At 34.7% G+C, this 22,796-nt stretch overlaps 1 long non-coding RNA gene across 1 annotated transcript; it reads right to left on the bottom strand.

The window, feature by feature from the left end:
- Positions 1-8,424: 8,424 nt before the first annotated feature.
- On the bottom strand, positions 8,425-20,808 carry LOC111060975. Its single transcript, XR_005570738.1, has 4 exons — positions 20,495-20,808; positions 16,437-16,565; positions 12,694-12,839; positions 8,425-9,080 (listed from the first exon to the last, which is right to left on the bottom strand). It is a non-coding gene; the product is annotated as an uncharacterized LOC111060975 (long non-coding RNA).
- Between the last annotated feature and the right edge of the window lie 1,988 nt (positions 20,809-22,796).

The following is a 22,796-nucleotide window of genomic DNA, read 5'->3' as shown; positions in this document are numbered from 1 at the left end:
ACAAACCATAAAATGCTGCAATTTCTTCTTAATAGTTAAAACTGTGTTACAAAGATCAACATAAATTCTTATGTGTGATTACATTTTTCAAAACAAAGTCTTAAATCTTTCTGATTGTATAGATTATTCTTTGAATAGAGTTTCAGTTACAAAATACTTGGGTAACATAATAGACGAACTCCTAAAATGAGATGAACATACTAAATTCTTGTGCAAGAAATGAACCAATAGAAATGTGCTATCATAATTGAAAACTTCAATAAATTTTTCCGGGGGACATGGCCTATACCATGAAATATTGGGGGGGACGCGTCCCCTAAGGATCTACGCCCATGATGTAGTGACTGCTCTACTACTGGGACACAATCAATACTTATTATGAAGTATGGTACTCACCTTTATAAAGTCCTTTAGTGCTTTGATAAGAGCATCACAAACTTCTGGTATTATATAAGAAATAATCTGTTTTGAGATTCGGAATAGATATTGCAAGCTGACAAATGAATCGCCTGATGCTAAGAACCTCTAAGTTAGGGCCAATCGCTCTTGTCAAGTAATTGCTTCCCTCATTACAGTATCACTTTTATCTATAACTGGTTGAATTAAATTCAGTAGATTATCAAAATCTTTTTTTGACATCCTAATAAAGTTTGGATCGTCGATTTCATATCTGATGTCACGTAGCAATTTATTTCCATACTGAAATCTATTCTCATATAATATTTTTACCCACCAACGTCGTTTGTTGCGTTTAATTTTTGATTTCATTATACTACCCATTAAAATTAGTGATGCAGATGCAACTTGTAAATTTCTTTGACGATGTAAAGACGCCATGGTTGTTTATGATGTGGAAAATTTATCATCGTGTCGTCTGCAAATCGGATAGCTTTTTGAATGCCGAGGCAAACGTGGAACGCGTCCACAAGGACGTACAATGAATGGCGAGGCATGTGTCCATACGCTTGTTCGCGCGAATCTGTACGTACGTGTGTACAAGGCTTAAACATTGACATCCAGATTCATCAAAATGGCGGATTCAATGGATAGATCTACAGTGAGGTCCACGTTATAATGGCAGTGTAGGAAGATAGGAGAAAAGGGTTGCCAGATCTCAGCCTTGCCACCCAAACAGCTTATACTGGTATATCTGATGAATTTAGTTGTTCATTATTGTTAAAAATAGTTAATAATATTTTATTTGTCAAGAAAATATTTTTTTTTAAAGATGTAATAATAAATTTTTATGATTGAGATTAAATATTTTGTCAATTAGTTGAATTTCTACATTGTTGATAAGCGATGTGGCAACATCGCAAAGCGTGAAAGAGATAGCGCTATCTGCTTTGTCGACTGATAGACAAGGATAGCAACACCATTGCAAATCAAACACTGCCATTATTACATGGACCTCGCTATTATTTACTTATTCATTTGTGGATAGAATTACAAATCATACAAATATGATTGGGAAAGAATAAAAGACATATTAATCTTAATTCAAAATTCTATACTACAATGAATAATCTACAAGGCATTTTGACTCCACACAAGCGCTTATAAAGCGGGAGAAGAAGTTATTTTAAACGCTTGTTATATTATTACATTCAAGCAGATTCTCCAAAATACAGAACATCATAAAAAGTATAATTTCTATACTGTACAATAATGGAAAATTAAATTAGGTGTTGAAAAATAGTAAGTTACATGTTTGTTATGTATCAGTTGCAGTTTGTGAATCAAACCGCAAAAGTCTTCCTAAATATACAACTTTTAAATTTCAAACGATGTGGTTTTCAAGAAAAAGTATTTTAAATATATTCTAAGACTGTGTCCATAATCAAGATGTGAATTCAATTGTTATTGAAGTGAACATTCAACTTTCAGATAGCCTACTGTTTGTTCATCAGACGACATCTAATACAAGAAACAATCTATCAACATCAACAAGAACTTATATCTTAATTGAAATCATGCATGATATCAGTCTTAATTAATCATTAAACATAATGTAGGACTGTGGGAGAAATAGTGAAGAATAGTTGGAGAAATTAGTGATAAAAAGGCTTGTTTTTTTATTGTAAAACTTGAACGATTTGCTTAAAAAATTAGTAAGAAGTGAGGTTAACTATCTTCATCTCGAAGTTCAATCATGTTCATTATAATCTTAAATAAAACTTGGACGTTTTATTTATATGTTTTATAACGTTTAGGTCAGTATATTACTCATAATTGGTCACAAACACCAATGATTATCATTGACCAAGCGAAGTGAGGTCTAAGATTCAAGTCGACAGGTTGGCATTTCTCTTAATGTTTAAATGTTGCACATTTACGGTGAGACGCGGTAATAGATTTTCATGAAATTTGACAGGTATGTTCCTTTTTTAATTGCGCGTCAACGTATATACAAGGTTTTTGAAAATTTTTCAATTCAAGGATAATATAAAAGGAAAAAGGAGACTCCTTAATACGCCAATATTAGAGTAAAAATCAGACTATAGAATTATTCATCATAAATCAGCTGAAAAGTGATTACACAGATGTGTGGAGACGCCAGTCTATTGCTGTATTTCCATAAGGTCTATAGTTTCAATCAGGTACTTGTGGATGTGAATACTGCATGACGTCTACTGTTAACAGAACTTCTAGTCAACTACTGTCATCATAACGTGGACCTCACTATAGAACAAATAAACATAATGATTCTCATTACAGCTTACTATAGCAAAAACCGCACATTGGTTGCGTTCAAAGCCACTGATGAAATTCGTCCATCCTGTTTTTTTTACACTGTGGCTACAGTTACGGTGGTTACACATTGGGCGGTTTCTGCCGCGGCGGTAATTTCGCCGTCGCCGCCGTTCGAGCAGTAGTTTATAGACTTCAATGGAAGCTTACACACTGAGCGTCAGAAACGCCGCGCGGCCGTATTGCCGTTGGCGGCAGCTGTGCAGCCATCCACTGCCACTGCGGCTGGCGGTGTTTTTGTAGCTCTTGTTTACGCAGTGGCATACGTGACCAAATGGGCATTTACACATTTGGCGGTTGTCTACCTTCGCCGCTGATCAGTCATCTTTCCCAGTTGCTCCAAGTCAGAGGTCTTTGAAAATCAGCCTTATGATTTGTGTCTTGTAAAGTTTGTGAGTTGTTTATAACATTTATTTATTGTTTCAATGTTTGTAGTTGACGAGTGTGAGAAAATGAGTGAAAGAAAGAGAAAGAAACTTTATTGCACCAAAATACAAAATTACTAGAAAATATTTATCAATAATTGAAATATACTTACATAATCAACATCAAAGTTAATTGACCGAGCGAAGTGAGGTCTAAGATTCAAGTCGACAGTTTGGTGTTTCTCATAATGTTTAAATGTTGCACATTCATGGTGAAACACGATAATAGATTTTCATGAAATTTGACAGGTATGTTCCTTTTTTAATTGCGCATTGACATATATAGGCTACAAGGTTTTTGGAAATTTTGCATTTCAAGGATAATATAGAAGGAAAAAGGAGCCTCTTTCATACTCCAATATTAGAGTAAAAATCAGACTATAGAATTATTCATCATATATCAGCTGAAAAGTGATTACACAGATGTGTGGAGACGCCAGTCTATTGCTGTACTAGCCATCAGGCTCACTTTGCTCGCCATATCCATCTAGCCAGGGGGCTCCACCCCCTGGACCCCTGACTGGATCATCCAAAAATGAGATCAGCGGGCTCGCTTTGCTCGCCTGCATGTAGATCCTCAGCAGAACCTCTGTACCGAATTTGAACGTATTATGTCAATTTGATCTCGAAAAACACCTGTTACTATATTGGTGTATCTTTGGCGAAAAAAATTCTTCCACCTCAGCTAAGCCTGTATACATGTTAAAAGACAAGCTTTAAACCCTTAAAAACCACCCTTAGATTTAAAATATTGCCAAAAGATTTCTTAGTGCGCCTCTAAAGGGCCAACTGAACATACCTACCAAATTTGAATGTTTTTGGTCCAGTAGATTTTTAGTTCTGCAAGTGAGTGAGTCAGTCAGTCAGTGAGTGAGTGCCATTTCACTTTTATATATATAGATTTCAATAAGGTGTATAGTTTCAATCAGGTATTTGTGGATGAGAATACTGTGTAAGGTCTACTGTTCACAGAACTACTAGTATAATATTAGTCAATATTGTAAAAAATATTGATAATTTTGTCTAAATATATTTACAATATAAAACAATATTATCTTGAAAATATTGTTTTTCATAAAGTTAAAATACTTTTGCAATATTTAATACATATTGACAAAACAACATTTTGTACAATATAAAACAATATTTATTACAAGTATTATTTTGATGTGACAATGTCTTATAAATTGGTTTGCCGGGTGACACTTCAAGAAACTGCGTTATGCGCTCACAATGAGAGCAAGTGAGAGGCACGCGTCCCTTCCACTCAGGCATGGTTAGCCCGCCTAAGAGCGAGAGAGACAGACATAAAAAGTGAAAGGCACGCGTCCCTTCCACTCCAGCAAATTATTTTGACTATGTGTTCTTTCTATGAACTGCACTACCTACCTACCTCATGCACGAGAAGGAGGTTAGTCCATTTCTCAAGGATGGGGTGGACCCCCATTAGTTTCCTAGAAGGGAGACTCATGCCTGTTGATAGAGCTGATAAATAACTATACAGGGTATGAATTAGAAAAAAATCGGTCAAGTTATTTTTGAGAAAATCGTGAAAAACATGGTTTTTAGTAATTATCCGCCATTTTTCTCAATAATATTACGGAGCTACTGCAATTTTCCCAGAAATGAGACTTATGTCAGTTGATAGGGCTTATAAATAGCTATCCATGGTATAAATTCGAAGAAAATCGTTAGAGCCGTTTTCGAGAAAACCGTGAAAAACATGGTTTTTTAGTAATTATCCAACATTTTGAATTCAATTTCATTGAATTTCTTATTGTCGGATCCTCATGGTATAAGGACCTCAAGTTTAAAATTTCAAGTCAATCGGTTGATTAGAAATGGAGTTATCGTGTTCACAGACATACACACACACAGACCAGCACCCAAAAATCATGTTTTTGGACTCAGGGGACCTTGAAACGAATAGAAAACTTGAAATTAGGGTACCTTAATTTTTTCTGGAAAGCAATACTTTCCTTACCTATGGTAAAAGGGCAAGGAAAGTAAAAAAGGAGCCTCCTTCATACACTAATATTAGAGTAAAAATCAGAATATAGAATTATTCATCATACATTAGCTGACAAGTATATATGCTTATGATTTTTTCAGGCCCAGTTCATTAATAAAACACACAAACAACAACATATAGACAAACTAATGAATCAAACGTACATATAGGGTTTATAATATTCAACATAAATATGTCTTGTTGGGCTTTCTTCATTTTTGGTAGGTCAAATGCCAAGCTCTCCCACAGTCCCCTCCAGCTATGACATGGCACGCTCATCCGCCAGGTGAATACCCCTGAGTCCCCCTTCATAGGAATACAGTGGGCAGTCTTCCACCAAGTGCTGCATCGTCTGCACATCCCCACAGGTGCAGTGGGGGTCAGTGGCTATGCCCCAAGTAGTCTGTGCTTGAGCACACCTGCCTGCAGATGTACGAAAGCGATTCAACCTGCACCAAAGTTTCCTCTTCAAATCCATTCCAGGCAAAGGCACAGATGGGTCTTCCACCAACGTCTTATTCTTAATGTTGACCTGAAACCATTCCTGCCGCCACAATTCTAAAATATCTTGTCTCTCAAATTCTGCCAGTAGGACATAATGCCTAGACCTCAATCTTTTAAGGGGTGGATTCAACATATCCTTCATTAGTGGCAGCTCTTGTCTGGAGGATAAGTGGTTCATCAACTGATAAGTCCTTTCTTTTCTTCTCAATGCTTCCTCCAAATTCCTTTGTTAATTGGTCTATTGTAGCAAAAATGGAGATTTCACACTCAACACTAAAGCTGCTGCAAAAGGTGTAGGGAAATTTGTAAAAGTGTGAAATTATAAATCAAATTGAAGAGAATTTAATGCTCTAAAAGCTTATAATCAACATGGATTTTTTCCATCGGGGTTTAAAAAGTTATTAGAGCAAAAATAGAAAAAAATTGGGGGCAAACATGTTTTTTTCAAAAGTGTCACACCTTCAAGATATCTCGAAAACTAGAGGAGATATCAAAAAATTTGTAGAATGAATATTGTAGGAAATGATGTAAGCTTTAATTTGTTATAGGACAGTCAAGTCCCTAGGATATATAGTTTTTGAGTTTTATGCGAGAAACCAAAAATGGTACCTTTAAACCACCCCCACCCCTTTAGCACAGGTGGTAGGGGTGGGGACTTTTGATATGTTTACCTCCTTACTACCCTTAACAGAACTGTGGGGTCAAAACTTCCAAACTATTCCCCCTATAACCTTTCCTTTACTGGACTACTAACCGTCAAATGTGTTTTTCCTACAGTTACCTTGAAAAGTGACCATTCCCGCACTGATTGCAGAACGCAAAGTGATTACTTTGCTTACTCCAGATTTGCAACATGGCAACAAGAAATAGTTGGTAGGTTATATAGAGGATTAGTGCACGAAAACCAAAATTAAGTTGGTAACAATGACTGTGGTTGGAAAAGTTTGTATAAAATTTAGATGGAGGAAAAAAGTCGTGTACAACATGAGTGAAAAATGCTTTTTCTCCCTCAGAGAAATTGTTGCCCTTGGCTTCGCCTCGGGCATCAAACATTCACCTCAGGGAGAAAAATCTGTATTTCACACTCTAGATAATATACAAATAACTATTGTGTATGAGATATTAAGCCGTTCTCGAACTTATCACCCACTCTGTATATTGCATTCGCACTAAGTACATTGCAGTAGGTGAGTATTGTTGTTGGTACATTCTGTTACAAACTGCGTTTACACCAAAGTTATTAACAAAATGTTAATAACTTAATCCTTATAGATTCTATTAGATGGAACATAACTTATCATACACATGATGAACATACAGAGTGGGTGAAAAGTCCAAGAACGGCTTCATATCTCATACACAAAGATAATTTTCCTTCGATTTTTTGATAGTTTGTTCTTTTACTTTTCAAATATTAATGGAAAAATCTATGCTTATTATGAGCTTACAGAGCATGAAAAATTCTCTGTAGCCATTGTGAATAAATAAATGAATTTGATGTATAATTTCACAAGTTTACGTATTTCCCCACGACTGATGCAGCAGCTTTTCTTTTGAGTGTGAAATCTTCAGTTTTCCAACAATAGACCTATTATTGACAAAGTAATTTGAAGGGAATGTTTTGAGCACAATTTTTGACTTTGCAGCTTTGTTGAGAATAGTTAAGGGGTGAACATATCAAAAGTCTCATCGCTGCCCCTTGTGCGCAAGGGATAAGGGTGGTTAATAGTTGCATTTTTCTATATTTTGCTAACACGCTTATGCTATAATATATTGTGAAAAACGTGTTCAACCGACATGATGGACTAGCCATTCAAAAATGAAATGATAAATTTTCTGCATCGTTTGTAGGACAAGTAAGTGGAATTCTCTTCAATTTTATGTATTATGTCAATATTTTCATGTTTTACTTTCATTGTCATAGCAGCTTCAATGTGAGGGGTAGAATTTTCAATTTAGCAACAATAGTGAAGAATTAAAATTTTTACAACCTAAATGAATATCTGGAGCAAGTACAAGAGTTTTATAAAGCCACATACCATGTACCCAAACATGTTTTTAGCAAACTGATATCAATTATTTTACATCTATTAACTTGATTTGTCTGATTTTGTATTTGTTATTGTATTGCGTACTTCTGTATTTGAAGAATGATTTTTTTTGACAACGCCTACAGTACTGCAATTGATTTTATTTAAAATAATAAAATTATATTTAATAATAAAAACAACTAAAGGGAATAAAATTATTCTTATTCTAAAATTGATCATTTGACAAAGATATTTGAAGAAAATGCTTTGAATAGGTACAATTTTTGACTTTGCAGATGAATTTGGAATAGTTTTGCGCTTCAAAAATGCGCTTCTCTAATCCCTCTGTTAAGATGTGGAGCCGCTAAGTTCACACTTTTTGCAAATTTGATAATTTCACCCCTAGCATTGAAGCTGTTATAACAATGAAAGGAAAAAATGAAATAGTGTAATAATACATAAAATTAAAGATAATCCAATGCTCTACAAACCTACAATGAGCATTTATTCTCACGATGCAGTATTGTTAAAGAATTATAAGCCCTGAAAGAGCAAAACATTGCATGAAAACCTGCTATTTCAACAATTTACACTTGTGTAAAATTTAGAAAATTGTAGAAAGTTTATCATTTTCATTACATTTGATCACATCTATGAAATATAAGGAACTATTGACAGGTAATTGGAGACTGAAAAACTGTAGTCCTTGGAAATATATAAAACTATATTGAGAACGGGTTTTAAATCATGATTCATTTCAATACTCAGATGAAATACAATATTAGAAAAACTTCACATGATAACAGGTCTTACAATAATTGAGATTTTTTAGGAGATTTGTGGTTATCCATTTTTTTAGGGCGAATTGGCGATAGTTGAGTTTATCGTATTATAAGAGTGACTCTCTATGGCATGTTTCCAAAAGGCTTTAGTAACTTATCAAATGAAAAGAAAGTAAAACTACATCTGCTGGCGTTTGGAGTACAACATCTTGCAAACTTCAGACATAGGAATATCGGAGACTTCTGGTATGCCACCTCGCCTACAATTGTCCACTGGCGGATGTTTGAAGGAGTATTTGTCAGTCAAAATTTGCATGTCATCCATAGGGGGAACAAGCGTCATGTTAATAGCAGGATAGAAACAAAATGCAAAAAGAACTAGTGTAATTAACATATGTACTGGGATTGCGACCGCCCAGTATTTTTGCGGCCAATATGAGAGGCCTAGATTTTGAAGGAAGCATTCTGGCACAAATGACCAAATCAAATAGAGGCCAAATGCTGTCCACGAGCCAAGATAGAGCGCGAATCCATAGTTAGCACGACTTGGGGTCGGGGCTGGCGTGTTTTCTGGCATCTGAAAACATCATGTAAGTGTCATCCAATTGAATACACTATTGCTTGAAATTTAAAAGCAAAAACAAGAGCATTTATATACTGTTTATAGGACCCGTTAGTGTTGAATCAATAATAGACGTTTTTGTCTTGGATAGGCTATGCCTAATGCTATGATTATTATTAGCGTATGGCTTTGAATGGTGGGGAGACCCAAGGGTAGTTCCACCTCGCCGTATATAGTCCAAAGTTCCCTAATGGGAAACCGGACACTATGGTTATAGTGAGCACAATATTTTAAATTTACACTTTCCACTTCGGAATAAAGATTAGCATAATGCTAATTCAGATTCATAATGTATTGAAATTGTTCTAATTCATTATAGAGAGTTTATTAATAATATACACAGTATCATCATTATTCAAGTAAGTAGGTATAGATTTCTAACCAATATTTTCATTTAGATAGTTGAAGGTAGGTTACAACAAAAGAGTGCTTGAATTTCAAAATTCCATATAAATTAGCTAATACTGTTATGCAAATTTACTTTGAGGAATAAAACATTGGACATGTAATATTTTGATTTAAATAACTTTTGTAGTCACATATCTATCATCTTCAATTTCTTCTACGTTCTAGCAATCGAAGTTCAACGTTTTCTGTAGTAAATCGTCGTTTAATTGGAATACTGAGATCTTTAATTAGCACTTAATCATAGAATCATCAATTACTGATTACTATCCCATATTAGTTCAACTTAGCTCTGGAGCGCCCATCGATCTTGGGCATAGTCACGGGAGAGATCCACCAACTTACAGGGTTACTGATTGGAATGCCGTTGGCGCTGCTTTGTTGTCGTCTGATTGGGGCTGTGTAACTGATGTAAGGGATGATGTTGATTATTTAACTGATACTTTTATTAGCGTTGTCCAGTCAGCCATAGAAGGCAATACACAGACCAAACTCAGAGCCTTGGGTGATTCTATTAGATTCCGAGACAGATTAAGCAAAAGAGTATTAAGACAGCCTTTCAATATTCAATTGCGTCAGCAATACCGCACTTATAGGAACATTTTACATTTAACAATCAGAAATGCAAAAACAAACTACTTTAAGGAAAAAATTAATAGTGCAGGAGGAATCCTAAAAAGGTTTGGTCAGTGGTGAATGAGTTGGCATGCAGGCCGGGTGTGGCTGGGGGATTCCCCCTGGCAGTTTCAGGGGGATGGAGTGCCGTCAGAGTCGGAGGGACATCAAGCGAATTGGTAATTCATTCAATTATTTCTTTTCAAATGTTGGAGCTCGTTTGACGGGTGCAATTCCGGAGCGTGGTCCACTGTTGGTGAGTGATGTAGATCATAGTACCAATGTGACTTTTGAGTTGCAACCTGTGACACGGCTTGACATTTAAAAAATAGTCAAGAATATGCGAGGAGGTTCTGCTCCGGGTCAGGATGGCATCCATACTAAATTTATAAAAAAGCACATGAATGCTGTGATCGAGCCTCTCTCCCACATTATTAATGAAAGTATCCGAACAGGCAAATTCCCAAATGCATTCAAAATTGCCAAGGTCATTCCCATTTTTGAATCCGGCTCTAAATCTTCAATCAATAATTTTCGGCCCATTTCCATGTCTTATTTAGAATCAAATAATTTGTTAGTTCCCAATCAGTATGGCTTCAGATTAAACAAGAATACATCAAACGCTCTGTTCGATATCACAAACGAAATAGTGAAAGAGGTGGGTGAAAGTAATAATGTACTCATTACCTTCCTTGATATTGCCAAGGCATTTGATGCAGTGAACCGACCAAAACTATTGCAGAAATTGGAATGCTGTGGGGTCAGAGGTGTGACACTGCGATGGTTTCAAAGCTATCTACATGAACGGAAACAGACCACCTGTATTAATAATATTTCCAGTGATAATTATAATGTAGATTAAGGTGTGATTGAGGGAAGCACACTAGGCCCTTTGCTTTTTCTGGTCTACATCAATAACCTCAGTAAAGTTCCCCTAGAAGTAAGATATTTTTCTTTGCAGGCGACACTGCAGCAGTTGTATAATTTGAACTACCTGGGAAGATGCTTTCAATAAGGCAACCAAGGATCTCTTTGGTGTCAGGAAGTGGCTCGATCAGAACAAACTTACTCTGAATGTTCACAAAACTAAGTATTTGTCTATTTATTTCAAATCAAACAGTAGCCCAGTGGAGAAGATCCTCAGGCTCCACTCATGTGATGACTATCAGCCCCCTACGTGTGACTGTGGGGTATTGTAGCGAGTGGAGCAGTACAGGTACCTTGGCGTTCTGATTGACCACGAATTAAGCTGGGCTCCACAAGCTATTTCACTCCAGCAGCGAGTGCGCAAAATGCCTTCAGACAGCTAAGAGAGGTCCTCCCTTTACATCAACTGCGGGTGGCGTACTACGCATATATCCAGTCAGTTCTTATGTATGGTATCATGGCTTGGGGTGGAGCCTCCTCATTTGCCTTGAAGCCGGTGGCGGTGGCACAGCGAGCAATCATCAAGACATGTCTCAGGCGAGACTATCGCTACCCATCTAATCTTGTTTACCAAAAGTTTCAAGTTTTTAATATTAGACAGATTTACATACGAATTTTAATGAATTACATATACTACAACAAACACTTCATTTTCAATAATTTAGTTCATACTCATAATACAAGAAATCTAATTAACTTTGGTATTGCTCATCCCCGACTCCTACATAACTGCTTTAAAAATAATAGTAAATACATTTGTCATATATTGTATAGAAACGTTCCCAATAATTTAAAATAGTCGGAAAATTACAGTATTAACACCTACAAGCAACATTTGACTAGATGGTTATTAGAAATTGGCAGGGATGCTGCAGAGCAACTGATTCAATCCGACTTCTTATTCAGAACTTGATCTCAAAGTAAATTTGCCATTTATAATTATTAGTATAGCCTTTAAGATACTGTTTATATATTTGTCTGTATATACAGTCAAACCTCTCTATAACGAACCTCCACTTAACGAAATCTTCTACACATATAAGGAACTTAAGTTTAAAATTTCAAGTCAATCGGTTAATTAGGAATGGAGTTATTGTGTTCACAGACAGACATACACACACACACACACACACACACACACACACACACACACAGACCAACACCCAAAAATCATGTTTTTGGACTCAGGGGACCTTTAAACGTAAAGAAAACTTGAAATTAAGGTACCTTAATTTTTTTTGGAAAGCAATACTTTCCTTACCTATGGTAATAGGGCAAGGAAAGTAAAAATTGACATGTAGCAAAGCTACATATAGCTCTGCTACAAAAAATTAGCGCTAAATCTACTTATAGCAGAGCTATAAGTAGCTCAAATCTTATATAGCTCTGCTATCCAGCAGAGAGCTTAGCTCTCCAGCTAAATAGTGTAAACGTAGCTTAAGATCTTATGAATAATGATCACTGATAGAACCCCAATGCACATCACAAAGCTATGAAATTGAGTGGATTGGTTTGGCTCAAGCTTACCATATATGGGCTATGTAATATGCATAAAACTATATTCATTTTTAAATTGTTGAATTTTTGAATAAAGTTGAAGATTTTCGTCGTGAATACTCACATTCTATGATTTACGAGGTGACGAAGGAATATTCTTTTGATACTGGAGGTCCAAACCTCTCCATGACAGACGTTACTAGGATCAGATGTTCGAAAAATAGATTGCAGGCCGTTCGCAAATCTTTAGCTTTCTCTGCAGTAAAATTTCTATAACAAAAAAGAAACTTGAAGGGTAGAATGATGATTTATATAGATGGATCAGTCATAAGAAGAAGCTTGGAATTACAGCGATCTTAGGCCCAATTCACACAGAAGTAGCATGGCAGTAGCTTGGCGCTGACTATTTCAACTCCCATAAACATTTATGGTTCAATATAAACAGAAGTGGCTTGGTGAAACGCCAATTTTGTTTGAACTGAATCATAATATGTTTACATAGTGGCTTGGCAAAACGCCACTTCTGTTTGCATTGGAACATACGTTTATATAGTAGAGGCAAGACCTACAAGAAATACTTGTATCAGTGGCGGCTGGTGATTGAAAATACTATGGGTTGCTGTTTTTACAATATAATCTTCAATAACTGGTACCTTAATTGACACGCGTCTGATGTGTGGGGAGGGGGGTGAGAGTTTAACTTAATGATTGAAACAAATATTTATTCAATTTCTGATTCTATCTTTACACAGCAATAAAAGCCCATCCAAACAAAGCATTCTCCAAGTGAAACCATGGCGTAATTGGCAGCTGAGAATTTTCAACTCTGATAAAGATAAACAATGTAATTTTTTACAAAATGATAAATAATTATTCTATATTTCATGTTTCCTGGACAAATGGAGATTGCATATTACGACACAAAAATAATTCAGGACAGTCCATTTTTATTGGACCTACTTGTTTTGTTTCAAAAATATCAAAACAATTGAACATGATACTTATCATGTAATAACATAACATGTTATGTTATAATAACATGAGCATGACATGTTATTTTATCATGACGATAAATTATTACATCATGCTATTGAGGCTGTTATAATATTATAATATAGCCCCATCAAAAGATTATATATAAGTATATTATACTCATGGGAGAGCAGATAACAGACTTTCACATTCATCAGAATCTGGTAGGGGGTAATTCCACATCTAGTGTGGTATGGACTGCTAGCGCCTCAAGCGGGTGGTTGCAGAAAAATTGCCACCACATTGGTCTTATGGGCTCGAGTAGAAAAATATATCACACGACTGATATACATAGTACTAGTGCGCGTACATGAGTTTGGTTACAGGAGAATTGCAACCTCCAATGCTATATTCACTATTCAGTTCCACCACAGCGTCTGATTTAGCGTGAACTGTGTGCACGTTCTACAGTTTGCTGCTCTTATTATAAGATTATGATGAAATTGTGAAGCTAATATCAGTAATTGAGATAATAATAGAGCTCACTTAAAAATTCAGTCACTTCATTTACTCCTAAAAAATAATTCATTTATTATCATCAAAATGAAGGAAGGGGGTTGTGCAACCATGCAACCTTAACACGAGCCGCCACTGACTTGTATTGTCTTGTAGGTCTTGGTAAAGGCATGGAAGAGACAAAAATCAGTTCCACGTCACTTCTGTGTGTATTGGGGCTTATGGGGTCCGATATTAATCTCGTTACAGAACCATCTTTACAATTGAGTTCACTAATCAGCATGAAAAATGATGAGTAGAGTAGTCATAACCTTCATCTTAAATACAATTGGAATTGAAAATTTAATATTGATGTTTAAATGGTAAGAAGTGGTAATGCATGCAGTACAAAAAGAATTAATTTCTCTGTTATTCTTAGACCAATCTTAATAAATAAGGCTGAAATCTTGATAGAATTTGCTAACTTTTTTGTCTCTTGTCAATTTTCTGTAAAGTGAACGGTTTTCATGAAATTTGCCCATTTTTACATAAAATCACTTGTTGAAAAGTTAGGCCCATTTTTACATAAAATCACTTGTTGAAAAGTTAATCGGAGAAAACAAAAATGTCAAATAAGAAAAACAATAAATTTTGTTTTTTATGATTTTTTTATCAAGTAAACTGTTAGGGGTTTAGGTTTCTAGTGGAAACTTACTTTTTTCGAGTCACTATCAATTCAGATTGCTACCATTTAACAATACTGCAATGATTTTTTGGCCACAATTGAGAAGACATCAAACCAACCTCAATACTGTATGAATCCAACATGCCATACATGGAGAGAAGTTATGGTATTCTTCAGGTAGACTTTCCCAGGATGCCCCGTTTTTTTTGCGAGGGAATGCGGTGGCCTCCTCGGTGTAAACACTCTTTTGGACTGCCCATAGCCACGTGAATACATCAACAAACTGTTTAAGCAATACCACGTTCAGAGCAATGGCAACTTTTCACAAGGTATACAGAAGTGTATATGAACAAAAATGGACGCCAATTTACAGATGTTATTTCTCATACTTAGTTTATGATGAAATTTCCCCTCTTCCTAGTTTTTTGAACAATAACATAAAATGTACACACTAGAAGAAAAAATAATGAGAAACTTATGAAAAGCATCAATGTAAAATCCTGTACTGTATTGTATTTACATAATAGTTTCCAAATGTTCTTTTCAAGGGCAATAATATTTCCCTTTCAAAACTTTTTATTTTTAAAAACTTATTTATATTTTCAAAGTTATTCCATCATTTTTTTGAAAAATAAAAGCATTTCTTGACATGCTTTATTTTCAGCTTTTAAATAGTCTTCACCTTCAGATAATATCGTCCACATTTCGTTTGTATGTATCTGCAAGGTAACAACATAACAAGAGTCATCCAAAGATCGTGCTTGGTCTACGGTTAAACGAACATTTTGAACAGCACAAATTTCTTTGACTAATGCTAACGGATCTGAACAGGATAAAATTTCACAAGCCGTTGTCTTTTTCAGTTCTAGCATCTTCACATTTTCAGTAAAAAATGGACTCAATTGGCTGGCTAAATGTACAGTAGGCAATGCTAATTTTCCAGGTGGAAAATGTTCATTTGTTTCACCATTAGCATTTCTAAAAGAAAGGTATTTACGAGTCACTTCAGATAATTCATGGCCATCTGTTGTAGATTTCAAAGAGACAGGACAGTTTTTTAATTCATTATCACTTTTCTTATTATTATTATTATTATTATTATTATTATTGCCATCCCCATCATAATTTTCAATATAATTTTCTTCATCATAATTATAAAGATCATCATCATTTGAAAGATTAGAGACTTTCAAATACTGCAGCATCATTGAAGCTGCGTTATCATAAGCTTTGTCTTTAGTTTCACCAATACCAAAACAGCTTTTCTCTTTTATATGGCATTTTACTAAAACTGTGGTATTTTCCATTGTAACTGATCCTTTGAGAAGTTCAAATGACGGCTCAGGAATGTTATTTGAGGAGCAGAACTGTTTGAGATAGTTCACGTTCATAGAGATTCCTGCACTAGACTTCAAACTTTTAGAAGAAACATCTGGATTCAAATTTACTTGACCATATTGTATTTGTTTTAAAATATCTTCTGCAGCATTTTGCAGAGCTTCTATGTTTGAAGAAGCTCTTCCAATAGAAATATGTGACTGGTAAGAGATTTTACATTCGCATGGGTTCTCACTTAGTATTTCAATTGTACATTGGTCCGCTGATTTACTTGATAGTTGGTTAAGAGTGGCCAGTGGTGAAATATTATTCATTTTAGATGGAGAAAAGTTCAATTGAGATAAAATCAATTTCAAATATTACTAAGATATCTTTACATTTGAAGTTTTCTTCCATCCACTGACAGTTGCTTCTTCACCTGACTTCTAGGTGGTTCTCGGTCAACTCGTAGGCAATTGAATACTATTTCAGCTTCTTCAACTCTTGAATATACAATTTCCAAATATCTGAACAATTTGTTAAGATAAATATAATCTACAAGCCGAAACATAAATTAAGACTATAATAAATTGGGTGCAATATTGAATCAGCATTTATGACCTGATTCATTTAAATCTTAGTCAAGGCAACACCTTGAGTGGGACGGTGTGCATCTCAATAAAAAGGGAGATAACATAGTGAAGGCCGGCATATGTAGTATAAAACGAACTGGAGGGGAGAAGAATCTTGATTCAAGACAAGTCGACTTGCTTGGTGCTACTTTTCAGTGCATCTCGTAGCAACCATTACTTCCTACACAAATCAAAAATGACTATGAAGAAGGGAAAAGCAAAAATATGAAAGAGAAAACACAATACAACAACAATAATGTAAATACTAGGATCATGTCTGTAAATAATCTAAGATCATTGACAGGAAAAATTGAATTACTGGAGTCTGTTCTGTATGATAATGGGTGTGCCATTGTTTGTTTAGTTGAGACATGGCTCAATGAGTCGAAATACAAATTTGTAAAAATTGAGAACTATACTATTCCTGCCAATTTTCATAGAGAAAAAAAACCGGGGTGGAGTTACTATATTCTACACTCACTCCATGACTAGTAAATTAATTCAAGTAGCCAAATTTAAAGAAGTACCGTATGTGTGGAAGAAATATTTTAATGTTGTGGGGTAATTGTAAAAAACGGTAAGCACAATTTTATACTAATAAACATATACAGACCAGCCTATCAGACTAATTTCCTACAATTCATGGACATTTTCGAAAATACTTTATGCATGGTCAAATACACATACTCTGATCACCAAATTGTCTTATGTTACGACCTCAATATTGACAACCTGGTAGATAGCTTGGAAAAAGATATTCTCTATGCAGTCCAGTCAGTATAGGCGTAGAAAAGAGGGTGTGTTTGCAATTTATATTGTAGTACTGATTTTTAAATACATTATTTGGATAGCCTACATGAGGGAAGTCCAGAACCAATTTTTTCATGCGTAATTTACTTGTGCTAGATACAAAATGGCCCAAAAACCTCGTATTTTCGGTTCATTTTCCAGTTTTCAGCTATTTCCGCAAATTCAGTAATTGGACAGAAAAATTTATTTTCGCCTTTTTTCAAATTATAAAATTCTAAATAAAATGAGATCATTCGGAAATCTCCAATGAGTACTGAGTTATGATTTTTCAAAAATGAGTAGAATTTAAAGAAAAAAAAATCAATTTTGATGAATTTTAGTTTTTGATCAACAATATCGTCAGATTTTTACCATTTCGATGTGTAATTCAAAATCCCTCTGGGCGTATTTTTGTTCTCTACAATCTGAGATCAGGTAGAACGCTCTATCTCATGAAAAATGGTTATTTATTTAGCAATATGTTTACAACTAATTACATTTCATTATAAAAGATGCTTGAATTGCCCTCGTTTAAATAGTAGTATGAGAAATGTAAAATGAAATGTAAATATAAGTTAACAGATTACTAAATAAATAACCAGTTTTTTAATGTATTTCGTTATTCATTCAAAAAAGTGTCGTTTGAAATTTCATTACTTTACCAGTCATTTCTTTAAAAACTAAAACTTCAATCAGCCGCCATTTCGGACAAAATTATAGAACATTTTTATTGATGCCATCTTTCTTGTTTTAAAAAAGCCTTTAAAATGAAGTACCACACAATGGGTGTTTACATTTAAAATATTCGAACTACTACCCCTAAGTCACTCCCTTATGAGAGGTTGAAATTCAGTTGTACGCCAAAAGGTAGAGTATTTGACCAATAAATTATCCTGAAAGTTACAGTATTATATCCACAACGGTCTCCAACTTATTGAAGGATTCCCATACATATGACTCACTGCATATACAGAAAGTTTCAAAATGTTCTTTGAGGTTATGAAAATTCACTACAGGGAAGCTATTCCACTTACCTAAATGAAAGTTGTAGGTGCAGATGCAGGGATTCAAACAGTTTTTTTAACATCTATAAATGTTCAATGTGTGCTCCTTTGGTGACACGGCATACGTCAACATAAAAATCTAGCTCTTGCCAAACACGCCATAAACTGTCTCTTTAGATAGAGTTGACCACATTGATTATGCGATCCTTCAGCTCAGCGATATCGTTTGGGATTGGTGGGTTAAAGACCTTGTCTATCACATAGCTCCAGAGAAAAAAGGTCACATGGCATGAGGTCTGGTGATATTGGTGGCCACAGCAAAAGTTGTTGGTCTTCCTCAGACGCGCATCCTATCCAGCATCGAGGCAATGTTGTGTTAAGGCAAAGTTAGTAGACTGTCTACTAATGTTGGTGTTAAGGTACCATCGAACCTCGTTGTGAAAATGGGCAGGACAACCGTCTTGATAGAAAATTAAGTCATTTGATAGCTGAGGTTTAAGCCATAATTACAAAATGCAAAAAGCTGCTAAACCTTAAGGTGTAGGAAAATTCGTAAAAGTACCTATAAAATTATACATCAAATTGAAGTTATTTTAACAATTACACACCTTCAAGAGCGAATATCTATGGAACTGTTGGGAATATCACAAAATTCCACTGAACAAAAAGTGTAGAGTTTATCAAGCTTCATTTTTGAATAGTTAGTTATGTCAGTTGAACGCATTGTTCTCAAGATATAAGCGTGGAAACAAAACGCTGAAAAATGCAACTTTTAAACCACCCTCATCCCCTTAGCACATGAGTTAGGATTAGGAATGGGGACTTTTGATATGTTTTCCTCCTAAGTAGTCTCAACAAAGCTGCAAATTCAAAAATTTTGTTTAAAACATTCCCTCTAAATACCTTTGTCAATTGGTCTATTGTTGCAAAAATGGAGATTTCACACTCAACACAAAAGCTGCTGCAAAATTGCAAACTGTAAAAAGCTGCTAAACCTTAAGGTGTAGGAAAATTCGTAAAAGTACCTATGAAATTATACATCAAATTGAAGAGAATATAATGTTCTATAAGCTTATAATTAGCAATTATAATTCCCATCGATTTTTAAAAAGTTATAAGAGCAAAAATAGAAAAAAATTGGTGGCAAACGTGCTTTTCAAAAATGTCACATTTTCAAGAGCGGATATCTCGAAAAATAGAGGAGATATCAAAAAAGTTGTAGAATGAATATTGTAGGAAATTATGTAATCTTCAATATGTTATATTCGACAGTCATGTCCTTAGAATACATAGTTTTTGAGTTTTATGCGAGAAACGAAAAAATGGTACCTTTAAACCACCCCCACCCCCTCGCACATAGGGTAGGGGTGGGGACTTTTAATATGTTCACCTCTTTGCTCCTTACTACCCTAAACAGAACTGCGGGGTCAAAAATTGTCTTTCCAACTTTTTCCTCTATAACCTTTCCTTGACTGGACTAATTTCAATTTTGATCATTTAAAAAAAGTAATTTTTGTAGTGTTTTAGTGTTAGCTTTAAAAACTGGTTGAATTGGTAGAATATATGTAAGGTATTACGTATTATGTAGAAATATATTTATTTCAATGTCCATGCTAGCCTGCAGTTACTCTTGAATCACTTTTAAAGAACTTGATTAGACGTCTACGTTCAATCGTGAATCGAGCAATCTCTTTTTTGAATTATTTAAATAGGCCGTATAGACAGCTGTTTCATCAGCTTCATTTTTTTTTCATTGATGACATAACCTCATTCTTCATTCTGAAGTGCCCTTCGGAAATTCAAACTGATTTTTTTAATGTTTAAATAGATCTTTCAAGATAAAATTTATGGTAGCGATTTTTTCTTCCTCTCATAAAAAAATTGAGTCGATATCTTTAAAAATAGTTGAGATACAATTGCCCCGAATTAGTCACTTTTACCTGAACCCTAAACTTAAAGAAAAATCAAATTCATTACATGGAGTTATATCTAATGATTATTGAATTCAACAACAAGATACTCAAAGGATACAATATCATAGCTTCAGCGATTCAGTGAATGATTGTAGGTACCTAAACTTACAAGAGAAAGATTACCAGAAGTTTTTCTTTTCCGTGAGTAACATCAAACATAGAAGAAAGAATACTATTTGTCTAAAGGATAATTCATTCCTTCTATAAAACTTATTTAAATTTATAAAACTAAATTATATTTGTTTATTTCTTCATGATCATAGCACAAACCGAACCACACTAAGAGACGAAACCGAAACGACTGAGTCACAGAATAAGTACAGAATGGAAACTTGTAATAAATCGCCTATCTAACCAATGCTTTTTACATGACCCCAATACTAAACACGTCACGTGACCTTGGGAAGTTCCAATCCTTGTCTTCTGATTGACTCGTGGCAGTGAACGTAATCATTGAAGTGATCCGAACCTACCATCAATACTATTACAATACGGCGCTTCCTAACAAGATGGCGGATTTTAGCGTCAGGGTACTAGCCAAGTTTCCGTACTGTATGTATACAGTGAGGCTAGTTACATACACATCGATTTTTGGTCGTACGATATTTTACCGTCCTTATAAATTCTATTAGATTGAACAGATGATTTCAAACATATGATGTTTGCCAAGTTCCGTTTAATCTCATAGAATTCATAGTGACGACAAAATATCGTACGACCAAAAATCGATGTGTGTGTAACTAGCCTGACTGAGTGACACATTGATATATATAGTTAGATGACTAAGCTATACCATCAAGCGTTTGGAAGCATGATGCCTCCTTCATTTTTCGTCGCCATTGAATATCGGGCAAGAAGTCAGGCGCCCAGACAGACTTATATGGGAAAACATCGACTTTCATTGCGTTATATCTTTCGACATACTTCATGGATTTCAATATAATTTTTTTCAACTTTTCATCATTTCCATTACCATATGATACAATGATTTGTTCATTGAACTTTATTTTTAACTCGACCAAACATCTAATTTAGTGAACCTACGTCACTACAGATTTTGATCCATTCTATTAGCAAATGAATCTCATTTTTACAATATTTTCCTATTACCATGTATTTAGGATATGGAAAATAAAACATTTATTATAGATTGCTAATATTACCATATATTTTATTAGATGGCAAATAATAATAAATTAACTGTTATCACAATATTTCGTGAAACTGTTTCCATTCGTTTTGCAACTTAAGTATAGTTACCTAACTATACTCTTATACTCCTACTAGCCATCAGGCTCGCTTCGCTCGCCATATCCGTCTAGATACGACTGGATCGTCCAAGATTGAGATCAGCAGGCTCGCTTCGCTCGCCTGCATTTTTCATTTGGGCATTTTTATCATAATGTTAGGACAATTCAGTCGGGGGTCCAGACTAAACGGTTGGCTAAACGGATATGGCGAGCGAAGCGAGCCTCACTGCTAGTAATATAACATTCCCAGGATTGAAGTAGCCGTGCCCAATCAATTTTTCCGCCATAAATGCATTTAAATCTTCAACTTGGTGCCAACCTAACAAAGTCAACTCAACTTAATGCCAACCTGACTAAATTATTAATTCAGTTGCCAGTTAACAACTGTTTCGAAGAGGTACTCTATCTAGATTATAGTTCTATAGTAACATATGATATGGAAATTTCAATTATAATTAAGAGATTGGGAGAAGAAGAATATACATGCTAAAAAACGAACTTTAAACCCTTAAAAACAACCCTTAGAGTTAAAATATTGCCAAAAGATTTCTTAGTGCGCCTCTAAAGGGCCAACTTAACATACCTACCAAATTTGAACGTTTTTGGTCCGGTAGATTTTTAGTTATGCGAGTGAGTGAGTGAGTGAGTGAGTGAGTGAGTCAGTCAGTCAGTCAGTCAGTGAGTGCCATTTCGCTTTTATATATATAGATATTTAAAAGATAATAAATAACTACATATTATAAGAACAGGAAAAATAAAACAAAAATTATAGATTGCTAATATTACTGTATATTTTATTAGATGGCAAATAATAATAAATTAACCATTATCACAATATTTTGTGAAACTGTTTCTCATTCGTTTTGCAACTTAAGTATAGGTACCTAACTATACTCTATACTCCTATATTTAATATAAGATAATAAATAACTACATATTATAAGAACGGGAAAATAAAACAAAAATTATAGATCGCTAATATTACTGTATATTCTATTAGATGGGAAATAATAATAAATTAACCATTATCACAATATTTCGTAAAACTGTTTCTCATTCGTTTTGCAACTTAAGTATAGGTACCTAACTATACTCTATACTCCTTATTTG

The sequence above is a fragment of the Nilaparvata lugens genome, chromosome 3, assembly GCF_014356525.2.
Source record: "Nilaparvata lugens isolate BPH chromosome 3, ASM1435652v1, whole genome shotgun sequence".
Classification (NCBI taxonomy): Eukaryota; Metazoa; Arthropoda; class Insecta; order Hemiptera; family Delphacidae; genus Nilaparvata; species Nilaparvata lugens.
This window is presented reverse-complemented; position numbering and strand designations above follow the sequence as displayed.